At 33.4% G+C, this 8,406-nt stretch overlaps 1 long non-coding RNA gene across 1 annotated transcript; it reads right to left on the bottom strand.

Moving 5' to 3' along the window:
• Positions 1 to 4,450: 4,450 nt before the first annotated feature.
• LOC145813545 (uncharacterized) lies at positions 4,451 to 6,803 on the bottom strand. Its single transcript, XR_014356690.1, has 4 exons — positions 6,374 to 6,803; positions 6,009 to 6,073; positions 5,695 to 5,785; positions 4,451 to 4,610 (listed from the first exon to the last, which is right to left on the bottom strand). It is a non-coding gene; the product is annotated as an uncharacterized LOC145813545 (long non-coding RNA).
• Positions 6,804 to 8,406: the final 1,603 nt, after the last annotated feature.

Genomic DNA, 8,406 nt, shown 5'->3' with positions numbered 1-8,406 from the left:
TGGTAACGCGTTCTATGCCGCGTTGTGATTCACGTGGTATATTTGGTTGCTCAAAACCATTACCGAGTGAATGGGAAATTGAAGCCAAAGTGTGCTCCATGGAAATGGAGTTTTGGTGGAAATTCCTTAAGGTTGTAAATTGGCTTGTCCCACATTGATTTGGTGGGAAGTTTTGAAAGGGTTTATAAGGCTTGGGTAAGATACTTGGGGTGTGCCCCAAAGGGTATCCAAGTGTTTTAGAGGGAGAGGTTATGGGCAAAATGGGCTAGACCCATTGGACCCAAAAATCACCATGCGCGCGCCGCCGCAGCCGTCCGTCTGGTTGGGTTGGGCTTCTAATCTTTTTGGGCCAAAAATATTTGAATTTAATTTTATTTTTTGGTAAAATAAAATCCAGAATTCAAATTAAACTGATTTGGATTTTCTGTACATCCAAACAGGGCCCTTCCCGTTTTCAAACAGAAATAAACTAGTTTGGAATTAATGCACACCCAAACAGGGCCCTTCCCGTTTTTTGCTATCTGTTTGAATTATCAATAGATTCAAATCTGTTTGAATTCAAAACCAACAGGTTTCATACCTGTTCAATTTAAAAACCAAGAGCCACCTTTACATCTATAAATAGGACCACCCTCATTTGATATTTTTGATTCAGAAATTTCGTATTTCACCTCTACTTATTCTATTCTTCATTTTTGTTGCATTTTATTTCTTAAAGAAAGAGTGTAAACACTTAGTGTGTTCGTAAGGCAAACAATTTGTAGTGCTGCTATTGTTTGTGGTAGATCATTTCATCCTGGGAGATAGACGTCCAAATTCTGATAGCATCGTGGAGAGGACGAGTCTATCTTAAGGACACAGTGTCAAACACTGGACTTGATCAGAAAATAATTCGAAGAAATTAAATCAAGTGAGTTATTTAATTTATTTTCAGTGTTGTTTTTATTTATTAAAATCAGATTTAAATTTTGTTTTTGTAACAAAATAAAATCTGTTATTTATTTATTTATTTATTTATTATTTCAAGTTTGATTTTTGTAATCAAACAAATTCTCTCATTTTCTTTATTTCTTTATATTCTTGTTGTTGTTTTGTACACAACAGAATTTAATCTATTTAAATACAGTGAAGATTGTCCTACACGATATACGTTTCATATTTTTTGCACACTATGAACAATATACACACTTTATTATGCAAAGTTTTGATATATTTTTCATATTTTTGCCACAAATGTTATGTCATTTTTTAGATGAGTTACGATGATTTATAATTTAAAAATTAAGTTAAGGTTATATATTTTTTTTCATTCAAACATTTTTTAACCATAAAATATGTGACATTACCACAAAATACATAATTTTATTTCTGAAACATAAATTATCGTTACTCTATCAAAAAAATTATATAATATAACATTGATTTAATTTTTGAGTCATAAGTTGTCGTAACAAATAAAAAAAATGACATAATATTTGGCACACTGCGAACTATATACACCCTTATGCAATTTTTTGATATATATTTCTTATTTTTGTCACAAATGTTATGTCATTTTTTAGATGGGTTACGATAATTTATGATTCAAAAATTAAGTTAAGGTTACATATTTTTTTCATTCAAACATTTTTTAACCATAAAATATATAACGTTATCACAAAATACATAATTTTATTTCTGAAACAAAAAATATTGTAACTCTATTAAAAAAAACATATTATATTTATCACAAAAATATATAATATGTACATTATAAATAAAAAAAATTGGCAAAAAGAAAAGAAAAGAAAAGAAAAGTTTATAATATACAATTGTGTTTTTCCCTGCCCATTCACGTAGAATAAATCAAACCATTATATTTGTTAAACAAAAAAAACACAGAAAACGACGCCGCTTTTAGCCGCACAGCAAGCACAACCGGGAGGGGCTCACAGCATGACCCCCATTCATATAAAATATTTTTCCGTTTTAGAGAAACTAAATTTTTTGGCTAAAATAGTCACAAAAAATAAAATAAGTTTTTTATCTCAATAAGATAAAACATCACATTTAACCCATAATCATTACATTCTTTCTCTCACAAAAAAGTTAAAAAAGCTAAAAGCCCTTTCCAAACTAGGCTTTTTAACCCCAGGCTCAAATAGTTAAAAAAGCCAAAAAGCCAACCCACTTTCCAAATGAAGCCTAAGAGTCACAACTTTATAATAGTAGTAATACTACATGTACCAATTAATGTACACATTAGTATACCAAATAGTGTTATGTCATTATTATTGACCATACACTGCTGGAAAGTAGGCTTTTAGCGGCATTTAAAAAACGCCGCTATAGGTATCAAAAACGTCGCTAATTATTTTTGTGACGTTTAGTACCAAACGCCGACGACGCGGCCGTCGCTATAACTTTATGGCGTTTTGAAAACGTCGCTGTATTAGTATAGGCGGCGTTTTTAAAAACGCCGCCAAATGTCCTGCCCTAACAATACTGTGACGTCACTATGATTTTAGCGACGTTTTTAAAACACCTTCATAGGTTTTTTTTAATTTTAAAAATTCCAACCGTCATAGTGGCATTTTAAAAACGCCGTCTTATATTTCTTTTTTCTTTCTTTTTTTTTTGGTTTTGAAATTGTGCTAATTTTATGTAATTGAACTAAAAGAACACCAATAATAAAACTAAATAACACTAATATGAAATAATAACTCCCATTCAAATAACAAATATAGCATTAATTCACTTTCGCATTCAATTTAATATAACATTAATTTTCCCACAAAATAACATATCCAAAAATTGAATTCACAATTTTCAATCAAAAAATTACTACCTTTATATACAAAGCCACAAAATAACATTACCCTCCTCTCTCTCTCTCACCACTCCCCCATTTAATACAAAAAATAAGAAGTGAACCAAAACACCCACTATCAGATCCGAGGAAAAAAATAAAAAAATAAGAGAAATAAAAAACCAAAGGATTTTAACACAAAATCCTGAAAAAATTGCTGGCCCTTTGGCAACTAATTCAGAAGTTGTGGTTGGATCCGATGACAATTTGGTAAACAACTTCTTCACTTGCTCAACAAGGTCCTCATGGTTCACAGCTCCAGAAGCAACAATTACCTAGAATAGTAGCTCCAGGTAGAACACCCAATATTTAGGACTTCAAGAAAGTAAATTGACAGCATTGAATAATTGATAGATGAATGAAGGTGAAGCCAACATGTTAACAACTAAATAGAACTAGCAATAAATTATGAACAGACAAAATGCTCATAACTTTATGACACCACCTACCATTCTGGATGTGTGTGTGTGGATATATACTTTTGAAGATGATCTTTGGTGATTGTCCTGACATTTTGTCCTGACATTTAAAGTCAGTCATGTCAAGGTGCTATAAATTGTACCAAGTGAACTCACTATTATCTATTAAATTAACATCATCTCTGGAATACTGTTTTTTTTCCTTCAAAACAAGAGATTGGTGATCTGGAGGCTGGAACCTCTGATCTTCTGAAGATTCATATGAAATCATTAATCAAGGAAAATAAGAGGCTTAATTCGCCTTGTGAGCTCCACAATCATGTCATACATATTTGAATGAAAGCAGTGTAAACACGTGTAGGGAAGAGAAGTACCCAGCCAACAATGTTGAAGCCCTTCTCAATAAATGCTGCATCAGTGGGTCGCTTTCCACTCGCTACTTCAAGAACCAGAACCCCAAAACTATAAACATCAGTCTTTTCTGTTGCTCTACCGCTTTGCATTTATTCTGCCAGTGAAGTAATACACTCAATTCAGAATAGACTACTTTGAATGCTTATACCAAAATCACAGTAGCTATACTACAGCGTTACAAAATAGAAAAAACTTGGGCCAGTGCTCCACATGCCTGCTGCTTCTCAAGTTCAATTGAATGTCAAAAACTGAAACAGCAGATTTTATCATATGGGGTAACATTGTTCAATATCTTAAACCCAGAAGGCACCCACATTATTCTTTTTCTTTCTCAAAATCGTAACTAATGCATCTTCCTGACAACTTTGATGCAGACCATTAAAAAAAAAGTGAATTTAAAGAAGCAGCAAAATTTGAAAATTTATTGATATCAAGTCAGGATATCCAGTTAGGACCTCGTATGGTTGAATTTTGGTTTTATTTGAGTCCTATTTTATCCTCATGTCATCTAGTTTGCTTTCCCAATTTTATTATGTAATTAGGCAGGGTAACCTCAAACCCACCTATCAGACTGCCCCACATCAGTCTTAGTGAAACCAACATCAAGAGTAGTATTCCCCACTAACAATCTCAATAATAAAGTTTTGAGCATTTGAGTGTCAGCTGTAATTTAAATTGCCTTACCTGGAGCCAGATACCCAAATGTTCCAGCTACAATAGTCATAATGTGAGATTCCTCATCTTCTAATAATTTGGCTAATCAAAGTCAGATACTCGAGCCTCAAAATTCCCATCAAGCAAAATGTTACTTGACTTTATGTCACGATATATAATTCGTGGGGAACAATCATGGTGCAAGTATGCCAACCCTTTTGCAGCTCCCATGATGATATTTAGCCGTGTATCCCAGTCCAACTGCTCAGATCTCTCTGCACATACCAGCAGAACAAAACAATGTTTTCCATATATTCAAGCAGCAAATTTACAGACTGCAGTGGGCAATATTGTGAAGAGAAAGGCCATAGGTGGTGAAAGTTGCGCATCTCAAAATCAAAATATATCATGCATTCCACTAGGCATCACATGAATTAAACAGCATCAAATGAATCCATAACAATTTTTTGGCCAATCTGGTATCCAAATAAAACTGAGAGCTTCGGATTTTTGTAATATCATTTGTTGGCATATCTGGAATATTGTAAGATATCTGCTGATACATCATGATAACTTGTTAAAGGTATCAAATAATTGAACATCTTCATTCAGAGCTACAGAAAATGAATTATAATATAATTGTTAACACGGAATAAAGAAGTTCCATTCAAATCCATCTAGAGAACCACCTGATGAGAAGAGCACAAAACATTTTTACCACACCTTTCTTATGATGAGATGGGTAGGATTTCCAGCCCAACACAGTCAAACCAAGTCAAGCTATCAAAAGGAGTCTACTCAATTTTTAGTCAAAGAGAGGCATTAGAAGCAGGCTTCAGAGAATTTAATTTGATCTTTTATAGAAAAGTAACAGTGTAACACCAAATTAGCTTGGCTTCCACCATGTTTTATTTACGGTATCAGCAATATTTTTTCTTTTCTATTTCATCGTTAGACTGGGTAGTTGGTCTAGACATATCTATTGACACAAGTAATCCATTAGGCAAGCAACTCAAGCCAAACTTTGTTTTCTATTATCAAAAGAAAAGTACAAAGTCAATCATATTGAGCATCTCCAACGCTATTTAGTCCTGTGGGAAACACAATTTTGTATATTCTGCAAGGTGCACCATCCTGATTAATTGTTAGCTCAAGATAAACAAGGCACCAAAACCTTTGGTTGCTAGAAAGGATATGGAAAAAATAAGAACAAGCCACAAAGGGCATAATTTTCACTAGTTAACTAGGTAAACATAAATCACAAGTGAACTGCAAAGACAAGTTGACATATTCTTCAGTCATGCACAGAGCAGTATGAATGAAGAGAAGATATAGATGATCGTGACAGATTAGTGTTACCTGCATCCAGGCTTGTCAGTTTCCCATTATTAGTAAATTGAAAAGTGTCACCATTCCATTTGGGTAGTCATTGAAATTGAAAAGTAGGTAGCTTCCTTTGTCAAGAAAACTGAGTCACAAAACTAAAATTTAACTCATAGACAACACCTTAGAAAGTGCAATGAACAGGAAAATAACAATGTCAGCTCTTGGAGATGTAGGTCTTTGGTAAATGTAGGTAAATCATTAATATTCTATCAAAAACAACTATGGATTGAATAACGCATGTCCCATAAGGTGTATTAAAATACTCTTAACTTAATGGCATAGGATACTCATTATCAGAAAGATCTGTTCCTTCTAATTTGGGGTTCCCAGCATTGACTAGACCACCAAATATCTGCAAGCAAAAGAAGACACATGAAAGACTAATTATGTTAAATTTTATACCGCAGACAAAGACAATCAGTCAACTAAAAAGAAATAAAATTGAACACCACATGAAAGCTTTTGACATGACTTGGAATTCAAATTACGTGAATAAGGAGTTCCATGTTTTGTTCTGAAAGTGAAAGATGTCAGAAATGTTAAGCATAACTAAGCAGAAATTTAGGACGACAAAGGCCACATGAAAAACTGTCTCTACACACAAAAGCCAAGAGAACAAAATGGAAGCAGGTGAAGATAGAACTTGTTTTACCTGTAAACCAAGAGAGCAATAGATGCATAGAATGCAAAATATGATGCCCATAAATGGCATCAAACTTGGTATGAGGGTAAAAAACGTGGCAACAAAGGCATGGTACCGCTGGACTTGCATCAAGAGCCTAATTAATCGTAACATTCTAGCAAGAAGAAGATAACGGATCCTGTAATTGAGGAGAGCCAATTAAATATATATCATGGAATTTAAAGAAATGATTGTGAGGCTAATCACTCTAGGCAACAGCTAGTACTAAACAAACTATTTTCCAGGCATGAGTATGAATCAAGAAATAGAACTATATGATATGCCGTGGCTATTTTTCACGACATACCTCGGGTTTTCAATAAGGTTCATGCAAGTGGCTCATGATCCATTTTATTTATTTATTTATATTGGGTATGTGTCTAGGGTCATTAAATTGTATAAGATGTCCTGCATAAAAGTGATGAGCACAATTTTTATGCATCTATCAGATAGTAATAAGTTTATAATAATTGTGACTTCACAAATCAGAATCTGTAATCTTCACTGGTCTTAGATACCAAGTGACTAGTAAACAAAACAAACTTAAGCTTTACTCATTAGCTGTTGGTAGCAACAATTAGAAGCCTCTTTGTAATAGTCTAAAATCTAAAAACATCTAAAAACCAAAAAGAAACTAGTATTCCTCAATTATCAAACACATCTGTTAGTAGAAAAATATGTGGGAACATGGACACGTGTTTTCCAATTCATGGTCCAAACCATATGATTTGACAGAGCTTGTAAACAATCAATTTGAATCCTAATGTTTGAATCCAGAAAATTCATTATTCAGAGACCATCAAGCTGTGTTGATGAACCAAAATATTCACAAACTTAACTCCTAAAAATTAGCTAGAACCATTTGCAATCTCTAGTTCCACAAAGCAGATTTTGACTCTACTAGTACTACTCTATTCCAAATACATGTCTAAACCAAATAAATAACTACTGATCACTCAATAGATTGACAAATATTTGCATCAAACCATAATAGTTGACACTTGCAATAACATAAATGGTGTTCGTCGAACTAGTCCAATTCTTAAGGACACTTGCAAGATAAATCAGGAATGATTTAATTTCAATTATCAGGATGATCTGAACTTGGTAATTTTGGTCTAGCATATTAAAGAGGACACAATTAAACTTTCATCTTAATGCATGTGCATAACTCATCTATCAAATGCACAGAAAATGCCAGCACTAATGGTATACAAACAAATTGTCAACTTTAAATGGAATCTCACAGAAATGAAAAGCTACTGCATAGTATAAGACTGGAAGGTTTAGAGTTTAGATTGTATACTACCTGGAACCAATTGGGGTTCTCTGGGCTTTGCTGAGCAGCAAGAACTTCAACAAAATTGCTAAGTACAGAAATCAGATCCTCAAGTTGTGATATTTCCTTACCTCCAAACTTTTTAATAATGGCATGCCGAAGAACTCCAGCTCTAAAAAGCATATATCTGAAATTGGTAAGCACACAACTATTTCCAATGAGAGATTGTAACAGAAAATTCAAGGTGATCTCTCTGCTCTAGATATCAAATGGTGACAACAGCCTCCCGTGTTGCCACAAATGACTTGTACTAAACACAGAAATTTAACCAATATATGCACAGCCAATGCAGTATGTAACAAGATTTGAATAAGAATAGAATTCAAGCATCAATCTAAATTCACATGATAAGGATAGACATACCCTGGTTCTGAAACATATACAAGGCCACAGTGGAAAACGAAAATTTCTCGCCTGTCACCAAAAAAACAAGAGAAAACAAGTTAAGACATATTTACAACAATAAGCAGAGCAGGTTATCTTAACAGCAGATAAGCTACAACTAAAAAAACACTGGTATCCAACCGAAATTAAATAAAACATAATTATATTTTTTTTCCCTAGCATCAAATGAGAGAATATGAAATAACTAACATAGAATGATATGCCTGAATGTATTAGAAATGAGATCACCTTGAAAAACTGTGATGGAATCAAGAATACC

This window comes from Camellia sinensis, chromosome 15, assembly GCF_055761805.1.
Source record: "Camellia sinensis isolate YWXY chromosome 15, ASM5576180v1, whole genome shotgun sequence".
NCBI lineage: Eukaryota > Viridiplantae > Streptophyta > Magnoliopsida > Ericales > Theaceae > Camellia > Camellia sinensis.
The sequence above is the reverse complement of the archived record's forward strand: the minus strand, read 5'-3'. Positions and strand labels throughout refer to the sequence as shown.